Here is a 14,996-nt window from a genome sequence, read left to right on the forward strand (position 1 = left end):
AATGCTTGTTTAAAGATGTAATATAAAGAGTAATTCCCATGCTGCCTCTTTTGGATTTGAAAGCTGTTAAGAATTTATTGCTCAGTAAGTTAAATTTGATAATGTGACATTTCTGAGGACAATGGCTATCTAAATGCATCTTTATGCTGCCTCTGGGGTGCCACTGCAAACAAAAAACAGTCCCCCTGGGCAATGATGTCACCTTTATATGACTGAATACAAAGAATGGAGAACCACAAAAATGACCTTTTATGAACAGCTTCTCCTTTATTACGTCCTGCAAAAATATGTATAGCTTCAAAAGGAAACAAAGCCAGGGAGGAGTGAGAAATTTAGACAATTTTTCATGGTACCTTCAAATATTAAAAGGGAATACAATAAAATACAAAAGCATTTCAGAAACTCATCTCTGCCCAGAAGTAAATCACTTTGCACTATGAAGACATCGGTGTAGAAACATTACCCATGTCAGAAAAAAATCCAGTCTTAAGACAAATTAATATCTTAGAGAAAAATCACAGTACAGCTTGTACTGTAAGGCTTAGTCATTAGAGAAGTTATTTAATATAGGTGTTTCATCGTGCAGTATAATTAAAATGATAAGTTAACCGCTGTCATGACAGTTCTTCCTTGATTAATATATATTTTTCTTATAGGCTGCTGATTTTTGATCATAGTGTCATGAACTCTTAGTAAATTGGGCCTAGAACTTCCATATAGAGGCACGGTTTTTCATGGAAATGAAATTTCTAACCCTACAGAGACTTAAGAAAATTTACCTTTCTAAATTTAAATATCTCTGGTAACTGGATGGAGCAAATACTCGTGTACAGAATGTGAAGGTCATGTATACTGTAGAAGGGATATATTTGATATACTCTGAGCATTAGTTATCGCACCTATCCATTTAACATTTTCTTTGGCAGGTGCACCACAAATGATTCAGGAACCAGGCACTACCTAAAAAAAACCAACAAACAAACAACCAAAACAAAACATTGTCAACATTGCAATAAAAAATAAAAATAAAAATCAAGCTCTGTCTGTTCCTTACCATGTTGTAAGTATTGTAGTACTCTCTGTTCCTGTAGATGATGCCTATAAAAGACAAAATTTGGTCTTTGATTTTGACTTGAATTTAGTAATTTATTTCGTGTGGACTATTCCCTAACTGAGAACACTTCAAAGAAAGCAACACTGAGCATTAAAGGTAAGTTCCTTACTTTCCAAGACACACTATGGGAACTTCACTGTTGCCTGAAGAGCTAATGAATTTTTCATGACCATACTTCAAAATGGCCACTCATCTGATTCTCTCTTTCTGCTGCTGTTTATGGATTTACAGAGGCATTGAACACGGTATGGGGAAGGACTCTGCGAGGTCTGCGAGGTCACTCCCGCTGCTCTTCTGCCTGCGGCGTGCTCAGCTCTACCCGCTCCGACTCTGCCATCCATCCTCCACCATCCCCGGCGGCTGGGACATTTTGTGCCAAATCACTCCCCAGGCAACCTGATCTCAGTGCTTCACTGCCCTGCCTGTTCAGAAACACTTTCTAACATCTAGTCTAAATCTCCCTCAGTGACACGTAAGACTCTTATTTTTTGTTGTATCCAACGTGAACACAGCAAGCAGATTACTCCCTTCTTCTTTGCGGCAGCAAATTTTTATCTTTGAAGGTTATTGCCGTCCCCCTCCACAGTCTTCTCTTCTTTCAGCAGAACAACCCAATTTCTGTCAATCTTTCAAGACAGCTAATCATTCTTACTGCTCGCCTTTGGACCCTTTCCAGATCATCCACATTTTTCTCAAAGCAACTGGGGTTGCCAGACATCCCTTATAATGTGGGACTTCCCATATTTAAGCCTCAAATCTCATATGCCTTATTAAAAACATGTGATATTGCCTGCTCTAGTGTTTCCTCTATATTTTAATAGGGGACACAGGTTGTGAGGTTGAAACACAGAAAACCCTGCAGCTGCTTTCCTGCCCCATTCTCCAGAGCCTCCTTTGGGAGCATGGAGGTACGACGTGGTTGGCGGCTGCAAAAAAAGTGATAACCAGAGCATCTCCAAAGGATCTGGGGAGGTCCAAAGGCAGTGCCTACACTTGATGCACCAGAAAGGTGTGTCAGTGTTTTAAAATTCAGAACACAGCGACTCTCATATGCTGCCTCCCATCAGATGTAATTAATCCTCCTGCCAAGAACTCACCTATGTGAGAAGAGAAGAAATATTCCTGTTTTGTAGGCAATAGCTTGGTTATACATCTCAGGAGATGGCACAGTAGGTCAGTGACTTATGTTTGGCTTGGGATTCTCCATGATCTCTCCTTCACAAAATGCTAACCATTGAGTCATGCTCCATCCTGCACTCGTGTAGTCACTTATACCTGACTAGCTAAGTACCTTGTCTTTGCTCAAGTTGATCTTTTTCTTATCAGAACACTTCTTCAACCTGTCAAGGCCATTCTGGCTTCTAGGCCTGTCTTCCATTACTCTCACCATTTTTCACAGCCTGGTGTCATCTGTGACTTTAATAAGCCTACTCACTTCTTAAGCATGCAAATTATTAAAAAACTACTACAACCAGACCTCAGACAGACCTTTGAACTATACGCGATGTATCTTTAATTTCCACAGAGAACCATCTGCTCTGTTATTTGGAGCAAGTCGGGAGGAGAACAGACTCCCTTCCACAATTTCCATGGATACTACAGACACAGAGGTCTGTGTGTGCTTCTTCCACTGCCAGATGTATGGATTTACTGTGTTGCTCATAGCATCAGCCTCTTGTCTCTGGAAAGAAAGACTGGAAGGCAGCCTGAGTATCCTCAGCCCTCTCCTCTGCAGCAGAAGCACTGTTTCATCGACACAAGTGCAGATCCAGCTGGAGCAGATCAGATCAACCCAACGGAGGAACCGTCTCAGAGCTGAGAACGCCCTAGCATTAAGGACAAAATATCTACTCTCCACAAAGTACCTGCTGCAACAAATAACAGTCATTTGTCTGCTGGTTCCCATGCACTTTGGAAATACAAGAGAGAAATTATAATTGCCTTTTTCAGCCTGTAAAATTTGTGGCAATCAGATGCAGCAATGTCCGTAACTTCTGAAAATGTAAACATTTCTTTTTCTCCTGTTGGCAGACCCCAACTGAATGAGAAGTATTTCCTTCAACATCACCAAAAGGCCTTGGATATCTCGTTTTATAGCCACTTTATGAGCCGTAAGTGGCTTCTTTTCGTAACTTTCTATGCAAGTGTGTGAATCTTTACAACCTGGGTCCTATCAGAGGAGAGGGACTTGGCATTTGGGTAGATTTGAGACCAACTCACTTGATTCTTTTTCCATTAGTCAGACTGATAACACCTCAGTTAAAAAGGAGCCTCTACAGCTGGTGTGGCTGTCCTTTCCATACTTGTCAAGGAGAGCTTGCAGGCAGTGGCAATCTCGGCCACTCCACAAGGTGAAAAAGATGCTTGTCATCCTCATCAAGTCTGGATGTCTTTGCAGGACCACTGATGGACTCCTTGGTAATCCAGTTGCAACACAAAGCTTTGGATGACCAAAGTGGATAGAAGGGAGGGAAGAAAAGCAACCCAAAGTAAGTTTTGAAGTTACTTCTGTTCACTTAATGCTATTCCTAACTAAATTTCTAACTTTTTAAACAAGTTGCCATTATTTGCTAGAACATTAATAAAACAGCCTGTTGAAAATGGAGAAGGCAGTTTAGACCAGCCACCAGCCAAAAGTGAGAGCAGAGGTGGCTGGAAAGATCTGGCATGTACAGCCTGTGCTGATAGACCATGGGCTTGCAGGATTTATACGCGGCCGGGGACTACTTACAGGACTGTTCTGTGTTTGTGTGGCCAGACACGTGAACGTCATGGGGTAGTTTTTCCTTGCAATGATGCAAGGAGGTAATATTTCCCACATTTTTCTCTTGGTATCAGAGGGAAGTTATCTTGAAGAGCAGGAAGGCTGAGGATTGGGACCTCTAGTTGCTCGAAGGTGACATTAAAAGATTCTTTAACTCCAGACGCTTTGCATTACTAAGCTCCTTGCAGATTTATTACCTTTATGACAATCATTTTCCCCTGTGAATTTTTCCTTCTGCTTAAGTATTTACAGGAAGAAGTTTTCCTTTTTTTCCTCTTCAAGTCAGCAAAGCTCATCCTGTGAGGATTTCTGAATGAAAGGGGGAGATTACCGTTTCAGGAACGTACCTTAACTCAGCTTAGAAGCGTTTACTGGACTTCCTGGCGTGCCTCCTGTCCAGCTGGCTGGGCAGCCCCTGCCCTGCCTGTCTCCATGCATGGCCGTTCAGCTTTATTTTGTGGGAAGGAATTGGGAAAAAAAATACACAAACAAGCTTTGAGATGCTTTACTTCAGAAAATCCCACTGGGAAGGTCATTGTTTTTGAGAAAAAGACGGAGCTTCAGTTAACGGGATTAAGGAAATTTCCATCTGCTTAGAGCCTCCTTTTCTCTGCCTCCCATTGACAGGGAGAAAAGTTTAATCACTGTAATTGTACTGCAGGATAATGTACCCAGTGCACAAGGCTAGCCTTACGGCTACCAGTGGCTGAACTTTAGTGAAGGCAGTCAGCTGCACTCAGGGGTTTCTACCGAGACCCATTTCTCACCAAGACAGAGGATATTTATCTAGGTCCTTAGCTGCACCTTGACATTTGCCTGAAATGAATAGCTCCTTTTTTATGAAATACCGACCTGCTGGGGACATTTGAAAAAAAATGAAAGAATGCAAGTCATCTTCTTTTGTTGAACATTAGTTTTTCACAGAAAATCACTTCGAGGTAATTTCCTTTCCTGCTTCTTTTGATTTTGGAGTACCTTTCACTGTGATAGTGATGGATCTGCATAATGGGATCATTCCCATTTTGTTAGTACAAAGTAAGCTGCGGAAAGAGGCGGAGGTACTGCAATCCAATCTAAAACCCAGCCAAACTACTTACATTATGTTTTTGAGATTAGTATGGTATGTTCCAGAGGGTTAGACGCATTCACCTTTTCCCCCCACCCTCCAAGTTTATCTACCATCACAATTTTTTTCCCCTGAAATATTTAGAGGGGTTAATAAAAGAGCACTATTAGACTGTTTTGGGGTTGAGAACTACATGATCAGCATGCTGTTACAGGGCTCTTTCAACATAAGAAATCTGTAGATGTACTGTTAACATTTTTTTTTTTGTATAATTGTACCTTGCACTAAGCTCATTGTCAGAAAAGTTCTGTCCATAACGGTTTCTAAAACGGAACAGGTCAGAGAGAAATGATGTACTATTTTTAAAAGCAGATCAGCGTTTAATTATCTGCTGATGTACGTGTAATTATATAAGGTTATTTGCTGTTTAACACTGTCATTGAAGTTTCATGAGAGGGGAAATTAAAGACATTCTGTGCCCTAAGGAGCTTATGAAAGGTTACATCAAAAGAAAAAGACGCAAGTGTTCATTAGTACATCCCATTCTAGTCCGAGGCAAAGAAAACACATATGACAATCTTTGAAAGCAGAACTTTTCTACTTTCTGTTTTACTGTCCAAAATCTGTTTCACCTTTTCATTTCTCCATCAGAGTTGGTTGCACAGGCCTATGTAAATGACAGCCTGCCCTAACAGAGGAGGAGCAGAACTGGTAACCCCAACCATGCAGCACGTCCTAAACACACGTGGATGGGAACTGGGGTCCTTGCTGGAGCAACTCGTTCTGTGTTGGAAGCCATGGAGCCCTCCGTGCCCTCTCACCTCTCCTTCATTTATGTACGTGAGTATTAACACTCACTATATCTGTGCATGTGCTTTTTATCTTTGATTTTTAATTCAATTTATCAAAAGATTAAAGAAAAAGAATGGTTTTATTGAGTATGGCAGATTTTTTTTCTAACAACTTGCTGAAAACTGGATAAATTGCTCACTTGCACATTTTTTAATGGAAACTTCTATACTTTCAAATGAAGCATAAAACTTCCACAGAGGCTATTTTCAACAGAGTGAGGTATTTTCTTCTAAATAATAGTTTTCAATTTTTCCTAAAGAGTCAAAAATGCTTCCCTCAGAAAGATCAAGGAAGTTGAAATTAACATTCTTTGATATTGCTGCACGGCTTGTAAGAAGCCTCAGGGATTTTTATTAGGAACTCTGGCACCTTAATTGCATCATTTTTACGTAATGAAGCTCTTGTTAAACGTTAAGTAAGGGTAAATCATGTTCTGCAGAGATTGCTAAGTAGCTTGACTAAAATTGCTCCCTCCTCTTGATCACTTGATTTTCTCTCTAATTCATCATTTCACTACTTCTCTAGTTGCCATGGAGCTTGAACGGCTTATTGAAATCAGACAGAATTCCCAAATAAAACAAAAACCACAGCAAAATAGAACAGTAACATGAGGAGAAAAGGTACTGACAGGGCAGATAGAAACAAAAATTTCATAGTGCAATCTATACAGTATGTCCCCCTTGCATATCTTTCTCTCAGTTAACCAATGCCATATGAATTCCAAGAAAAAAAAAAATTCAACCTCCACCTTTATGTTACTTTTCATTGATACGTTACATTTTAATGCTGTCTCTTCACTGCTTGTTTCACCATTTTCTCTCGCCTTCAGCAACATGCCTGCCTAAGGTGCTGCAGGACTCCAAGTACTGCAAGTACATCTTGTTTGCTGTATGAATCACTGTTGGAGACTTATTCCAGAGACTTCTTTCTCATGCTGGCCTAGTTCCTCAGTGCCTACATCGCTTAGGCACATTTTAAATCCAAATATCTCCCAAAAGTTACGATACGAGACTTGGGGAAAACAAACAAACAAAAAAAAACCCACGTTTATATCTCTCTGAAGCCCCATCGATTATATGTTTCTCAAAGGAGAAGTTATGTTATTTACTTCTTGCTAATGACTCTTGGCCAACAGGAAAATGTATAACAATACAACTTGTTGTATCCAGATGGAGAAGTTGGAAATTTCATTAAATGTTGGACAGCACCATATCCAAAATACTGCTACCACACTGCAACAGGTTTACACAGTCTCCCCAGAACACAAGGAGAGAAAAGGTGTAAGAGTAGCTTTTTGTGTAGAAATATATTTGGCAAATACATAACCCTGCTGTAGCATCCCTTGAGAGGCTAAACAAATTTAAACTTACATCCCATGCAGATCTCCTTTAAGGTGTTATTTTCTCCCCTAAATACCAACTTGAAATGCTACTTCTGGCAAGTTCAAAAATGCAAGCTACATTACGTTTTCAAAATTGAAACATAAATCTCTGTAAATATATCAATCTTGAGAAGTGTAGCTACAGGGAAACAGATGCGGACATTGCCCTATTGACTAATTAAAAAATAAAATAAAATAGAGTGCTTGAGCTTAATAGACCCAGCATCACCTGCAAGCCAGATTAGTACAAGGGTACGCTCTCCTGCTGAACTGGTGAAAAAACGCATTTTCAAGAGTTCATAACTCAGTTGTAAAATGTTAACAACTGTTTTCCAGACTTCTCTTTGGTATAAAAAATTCATCCCAGAAGTCCTTCCATTTCACTAAGTATGGTTCAGATTAAGGAAAAAAAAAAAAGGAAAAAAAAAAGAGAAAATAACCTTTAAATATATTTGCAGTATTTTTTTAAATATATAACACCTAAGTTCTATCAAGGTGGGAACCTTCATAAGCCATAGAATACAAATAGTTGTTTTAATTTGTGCAAATTGAATAAGCAATGTTAATTAGGTGAACACCTAAATACATGCAGAACTTTTTACCAGTAGGTTTCAAGAAGCTAGGCTTGATAACCCTGTTTCACAGCTGAAGAAATAAGCTAAGCGATGCGTAAGTCTACCCGCTGGAGTAGCAACCAAGCCATGAGAAAGACCGCGGGATCTTGGGTCGTAAGCGGATCTGCTCACCAGAAGGCAAGCTACATGTTCAATAAAAGGTACGACATGTGGTGTACACACACAGACAGTGTCTTACAGCGCGTGTTGTACCACGGAGTGAGGTCTGTAACACAGCCTGCTCCCTTACACAGGCTCACATGTCGGCACAGCCTTGGCTTGCTCTGTTGGGGTGTGATCAAGAGGCCAGGGAGGGTTTTATTTGCCTGTAGGGGTACAGAGTGTCTGTCGTCCATGTGCTTTGGAGCATGTCATGCTGGTATTTTCCTCAGCAGGAAGAGGAGATGATTATTACATAGCTATGGTATCCTAAAAAAAAAATAAATAATGGTTTAAATACAGGTCTTGCAATTGGCCTAACTAGCTAGATATTAAGCCTACAGTTTCATGAAGTACAGAAATTCAGTTCTCTCTGATCTCCCCAATAATCAAAACAGGGAACAAAATCAACCACTATTATCCTTCCCCTGACCACCTCTAATGGTAATAGTTTGGTCAGAATTTCCTATTGAGCATAAGCATTGCGCACTTCATACAGTGATGTGTCGTGCTTGAAACTCTTTTGCGGCAATTTATGTTTCTTACCCTACGAAAAAAAATTGCAAAAAAGAAATAATCAAGCTCAAAAAAAAAAAAGTAAATAACACATATTAGCGGTCTGATTTCTTGCTGCAATTTAAAGCTGGAAGTTCAGCCTTCAGTAACCTCTGGGAGCTTGTTCACATTCCAATGCAGGCAGTTCCACAGGAACATCTGTCTGTACATTTGTTACCCTTTATGAAGACAACATTGAAACAGAGATATAATTAATTACAGTAAGATCATCTCCATGCATTGAAGGACTTGACTCCTGCTAGCAAACAAGGGGGGGAACTCAGAAGGTCGATAACATCCATTATAGACAGGGATCATACAGATGCCTACTTCACATTATTTAATCTTTCAAAAGCACTATTGGGGAAAAAAAAAAAGTTTTTCCTCAAAAGCAGATGAACTATTTAAAGGTGCTCAGGGCAATATTCAGGCACTGTTGTACAGTCTGTGCTCAAGAGAGCCCCGAGCAGTTGGGTCAGCCTGCTGTCCAAGGGCCTCCATGGCTGGACACACGGCGGTGCTGCCAAAGGTGCCTGCCCCATCCCTTTGGCCGTGCGTGGCACTGATGCTCTGCACCGTGACGGGCATGTGGCAAGACTAAGCAGAAAACAAGACCCTGGGAGAAAAGTGGAGGCTTTGAGATTTTTTTTCTGAAAAAATGAGGAAAAAAAAAAGAACTCCAACCCTCCCATAAATAAAAACCCAACCATGCAAAACATTTCATCTGGGGAAAAAAAAAAAAAAAATCAAATTCACTCATGGGCCGAATGTCAAATTACTCCAGCTCAGTTGGAGGCTGTATGTTGAGGCTTAAACGCTGAGAATACAGCTAGAGAATACTCCAAACGCAGCCTCTACCCCGAACTCCCTCTGCACCGCAGAGTGCATCAGAGAGAGCAGAGCAGGAGGCGCTCCCTCAGACGGAGAGCTCTGTTACCTTCCTTAAAACGTTGGCATCTAGTGCTGGAGCCTTTTCGTCTAATAAGGTACAGGTGAATTGCACAGCACAGCTGAGAGGCAGGTGCCCTGCGCTCTCTGAAACTGTGCTGTTAGGGGAGGATTGAGAAAGGTGCCGCTGTGGGGTCTTCAGTGCAAGACTGAGTAATCGGTACTGATAGAGTCCGGAGCAGGCAGCAGTGCTCTGCTTCCATTTAACCTCTTCTTTCATAGCCTGCAGCTGGGAGAACTTTGACTTTATTACCAGTAAGATTTAAATTAATCTCCTTTACCATCACAGATGGCTATATTTCTATTTTGCTCGTTAAAGTATACAATTTAGATGCAAAACATTTTAGTTAATTCCTCTCTGATACTACTAACTTCTTTCTACTTAAACCTGTAATGCAAATTGATAGTAAGCACCTTCAGCTGCAGGATGCTGCAGTGTAGTATTTAGTCACCAGAAATACACCAACAGTTCTCCGAGTTACTGTAAATCCTATAAACATCCAGGTTAGCTGCTAACCCTGTGTCGAACTGAGACTTGGGCACCAGGGGCTTTGTCACAGATTTCAATGGGGTCTAAGCGTTCATTGAGACTGACGGAAGCAAAGCATGGAAAAAAAGATGTAAACTCAGAAAAATAAACTCTACATCCAACACTTCGTATTAGTCCCCCGAGCCCTTAAAACCACTGTTTGATTTGGGATTTTTCCCAGGATGTCAGTTAGAAGTCAGTAAGAGCGTGCACGAGCCCAGCAGACATCCCAAAATATTGCTCTGTCAGTCTCAGCTCTGGCTCCGGCAGTGCCAGGGCGAGCGCATTAAATGGCTGTGGCGTTAGGGGTGACACCGACCTCCTGGTCCTCCAGCCACTGCCCCCGTGCACAACCCGCAGGCTGCCGGCAGTACCAGCTCCTAGCCACAACACCCAACAGCCAGGCTGGCATTGAGGAGATGAGAAGAGTGTTTCTTTATAAAGCATTTAAAGTCATGCCCTGTTCCCTCTAGCTGCTTTCAAATATTTCCGGGTCAAGTAAAACACACGTAGCAAAACAGAACTGGCTATGCACAATCACCTGTAGTTTCTTCAGGCAAGGCCACCTCAGAGAAGCAAGAATAATAGTCTAGGAAAATTTTAAGAGACTTTTTTTCCTGCCAACATACACAAGTCTACAGTTACTTTATTCCCAGGGGCCAGTTTTCCCGTCCCACATCATGAACATTGCAGCTTAATTTGGCCTGAATTCTGGCACGTGTTTAACACAGCTTCCCTAATGTCACTGAGGCAAGTACAAAGCATCGCTGCTTTCTCCTAGCCTGTTTCTTCCTCTGGTTACGTTTGCACATTCTTCACAGCACCACTGTGAGCACTTCAGCAGCCACCCTCCTGCTGTGCCAGACTGACAACCCAGTGCAACCCACAACACCCTGACAGCCAGAACTTCTTCCCGGGGGGTTTCACCATCAGCTGTAGCCTTCGCAAATTTTTCTAACGCTGTCTTATCTAGACAGTGTTCAAAAACCTAATTCATGCACACAAATATATATAAATTGCTTGGTTTTGATGCGATTTTTGTCCAGTAGCACAGAGCATTTGCACAGAAGTTCATGCATTTGAAAACCTTGCATTTGTAGATGGATAAAAATAAACTCTATTTTAAATACAGTGTTTGCAATGCCCCTCGTGGCAATGGCAACAATCAGTTTCAGCTAACGATACCTTCCCAGAAAGGCATTACATTTTTGTACCCATAGACCAACCTCTACTTTTTTTTTTTTAAGCTTCTGATAGCACCTCTGGCTTATTTGATGCTGATGCCCAGTTTTTACCTTACCATTGTGTATTAATGTAGTCACTGAAGACAATATCGGGCAGTCTGGGTTTACCCTTATCCCTGCTGGTGAATCCCAACAATCTTGTGAAGAACCAGCCCCAGATTTTCCATAGCTACTGTCGTTTTTCCACTCTTGCATATAAACCTGCTTGATATAAGGGAACCACCTCAAATCACAAATTCATTGCCAATTTATTACCTTCAGCAACCCTGTACAAGGACCTAAGTGGCTCAATTAATCAGGCAGCTAATAGCAAGTAAGTCTCAAGGTAAGACTAACTAAAAAGGATCCTGGGGGGACAGCTGTGCAGGAAAAACAAAGTCAAAACTTAAGACTGCAGCAGAGACCCTAGTGGGATAGAGGCAGAGCTCCTAGCTGTGGGCTGTCTGCAGCTCCAGGAGCCCTGGCTTTCCACGCTTGTTGAAGGATTGCAGCTGCTGATACTGCCAATAGTCCAGAAGAAGTAGCAGCTGCAAGAGAGGGAGGGAGAAGGACTGTGTAGGACCTCCTGACTTGACCTCACACTTCTGCAGTGTAAATTGTTTCAGCCTCTCCCCTGCCATACTTCACCCATAAAAAAAAAGAATTGATTACCATGATTTCATGCAGGTGAATGGAATTTTAATTTCATGGCTTGGGAGTTGTTTCATTTTCAAATCTTAAGGATTTACAGAGCTTGGAGAGATCACAGGTGTGATTTTTCAAGTATGAGGTTTTTGAGCATTCAGTGTCAGGAGCTGAGTTTTACCACTGCTAGAAAAAAAAAAATATCAAAAAAATAAATCCACCACCCTAGAACTTGAGGATTGCAAACTATCATGTGAATGTCATAAAAACAAAATACAGTTCTTACAGAAGGTGGTTTGTCTTTGTTACATTTCACATCTGCCAGTTTTAACAGCATTCCTGTAAGTCTAAAAAATTCATTGTCCATATCATTTTGTGTTTAAATACAACACACTCATTAAAAAAAAAATTAGTCTGTCATTTATTGATTCTTGTCCTACAGAATAAGCTATGAATCTTCAACATATCAAGTGACTGACTATAAAAGAGAAACTGTAATTTCCTATGTAGTTAAACCTTTTCCTGAGACCTTATTGCTCCTCTCATATAGTTCAGCCATCTCATTATTTCAGAAAGAATGCATTGTTTCAATAACAGAATTCTTTATTAGATATTTCCCTTGCAAAGCAATTCAGAGTTTTCTATGCTGTATATTATTCTATACAATTGCATAGAATGGGCATATAAGCGGACATAAGTTTTATCAGAATTTTGTTTCATTTTTTTTCTTCAGTAAATATGTGACTCTTTTTACTATTAAAAATGCATCAAATATATTTTGTAGACAGCTTCATAGTTGATTTGGAAAGGCCTGTAGAAAGACCGGTAGCCCTTCGTGTCAGCCTTATGCTTTGGGGACCCTGCGGGAGGGTGGGGAACAGGAAGACCCAGCTGGGCTCATGACCACGTTCATGTTCTGGGACCACGGCATCAGACTCTCCCTTTTGAGCCACCCCTTTTGCACTGCATGGATAGATGCTGCTCCCAGCTGGGCCCAAAGCTAGTGGCACAGCTCAGTCTGTGAATGGCTTTTCAACGCAGGAAGCCTGCTGGCAGGAGAAGAGCTTGGTGTTGGTAGCTATTGAATGATCTAAGGCTAGACAAGGAGAGATGGATATGGGGGGATATTGATTCCTTACTGAGGAATTTGTTGGGGTGCTCTAACATCCACTTTTTTTCTTGTAAGAATCACGGTATATGTCAGGAAAAAGGACTGGTAGGACATACATCCATAGCTCACACCATTACAGACGTATTCTAGATGCAATAATTCTTTCAAATCTGATAGCTCAGATGTTGTCTGAGGACTACAGAGCCCCATGATTTCCTCCAAATTCCTCCTTTTCCCCTGCATCAACAAGCTTCGATCGGTCCTTGGCAATGCAGCCAGGAGCCTTTCACCCCAAGCCCTCCTGGCTGCTGCTCACAAGGGACAACCACTGCTCCTTGGCTTACCAAGCCCTCATCTAGAGGGAAGCTGTCCTGAAAGCTCTCTGCTTAATGAAAACAAACCATCTATCACACGTCATAAAAATGAAACAGAGGGATATCAGACAGCAAATATAAACACTCCCACAGACCTCCTGCCACTGTAAAATAGTTTATGGGGTTGGAACTTCACTGGCATGCCATCCCTGATAATGTTCCCGCTGGCTTACCAGCACCTCCACTTTCCTTGGCTGTTTGCAGAACAATCCCAGCTCTCATTCCAGTTCAACAAGTAACTTTTACTTGGGCCTGACTCTTAAAAGTCTCAGATGTAGCCAGCTGTCCGTCGCTGAGTGGAAAACTGTGTTCAGCTGTAACAGAACAGCTATAATTAAGCTCACTTAAAGCACTGTGGCTTTTTATTGAATGATTCCAAAGATAAAGTGTAACTGCTGCCATCTCATTTTTGCCCTCCTCAAACGTTTCACACAAATTACTGCAGAAGGTCTAGGCAACAAAAATCTTTCTTAGACACACTAAATAAATAAATAAATAAATAAACAGACTAAATAAAAATAGGCTATTCACAAAATTTAACATGAGAAACAATACTCTTCTACCCCAAAATCTCTATGTAATTTTATGACACCATTTGTGAAACTGCCGTAATATCCATCTTTTCTCCTGTGGTACAGTTTTCAGTGTGGGCACTGCTTTTCTGGTTGTTTGGGAGCTTAATAACATTCTTATGGATCTGCCATGCATGCGAACTTTTGTGTTAAGAATGTAGATAATAGGTCCCTAAGAAAGTCAAGTGTATAGGAGAAAACTTGAACAGAAAATTCAAAGACAAGAGTCGTTCGTTGTTGTAAAAACCCCTCCTGGGGAACAGCTCTAACACCAAATGGAAAGCCTCAGGCAGCAAGCAAAAGGAGTGAGTTTGCAGATTGGGCCACTACCAGAGGCACCCTGATATTGCAGTTGGTAATTCAAAGCCACATTGCAGAAAAACCACAAAATATATCTAATGCTTATGCTGAACTTCCTCTCTGCTGTTTTGTGAGAGCATCATTGTAGGAGCCTTTGCACTCCCATAGGGACTCAAAAACCATCTAAGTATGTAAGAACAAAATGTCAACAGACAGCACTTTTCTATTTGAGTGGTAAGTGCTCTACGGTAAGACAAATCTGAAAGGTTCTCATATCTAAAGAGCATTGAGCTTTTATGAACATAAGTATGATGGATACAGAATACAATGTTCGTTACAAAATCTACATCGCATGAAGTGGTTGTTTTTTTTTTTTTTTGAATGGTTTTTCCTAGCTGTGCATCTCTCTCTGTTTCACTGTTAAAACAGAGTGTGTGTGGCTGCTCTGAGAAGCTGTACTGCTGAAATGAATCGCAATGTGTATAATGCCCACTACTGCATCATTGCACATGTTTCCAGTACTAGCTAGAGAAGGCTAGAATAAGAGTCCTAAAGGAATTTTGTACCATTATAAACTCATCAGCTTAGAAGCTTAATTAGTTCTACACTCATTGAACTCAGTGGCAAAAATATGGCTGGATCCAGTGTGCTTTGGATAGGGGGGAAATGCATTGAAACACGTCAGTGCAGAGAGTGTTTGCTGCACCAGCATAGCCTTAGCTGGGAGGCGAGAGACACGGCAGGTACAGGATCTAGGGAGAGAGAAGTACTTTATAGAAGTCATGGAAG

General features: G+C 41.1%; 1 long non-coding RNA gene across 3 annotated transcripts; it reads right to left on the reverse strand.

The window, feature by feature from the left end:
* Positions 1-252: 252 nt before the first annotated feature.
* Positions 253-14,244, reverse strand: LOC310895150. 3 transcript variants are annotated; one of them, XR_014580480.1, is made up of 6 exons: positions 13,509-13,562; positions 11,878-12,036; positions 4,226-4,326; positions 3,335-3,554; positions 1,055-1,098; positions 253-960 (listed from the first exon to the last, which is right to left on the reverse strand). It is a non-coding gene; the product is annotated as an uncharacterized lncRNA (long non-coding RNA). The 3 variants fall into 3 exon arrangements; XR_014580482.1 differs by lacking the exons at positions 253-960; positions 1,055-1,098 and having other exon boundaries at positions 1,559-3,554; XR_014580481.1 differs by lacking the exons at positions 253-960; positions 1,055-1,098; positions 11,878-12,036 and having other exon boundaries at positions 1,559-3,554; positions 13,509-14,244.
* Between the last annotated feature and the right edge of the window lie 752 nt (positions 14,245-14,996).

This window comes from Anser anser, assembly GCF_964211835.1.
Source record: "Anser anser genome assembly, chromosome: 2".
Taxonomy (NCBI): domain Eukaryota; kingdom Metazoa; phylum Chordata; class Aves; order Anseriformes; family Anatidae; genus Anser; species Anser anser.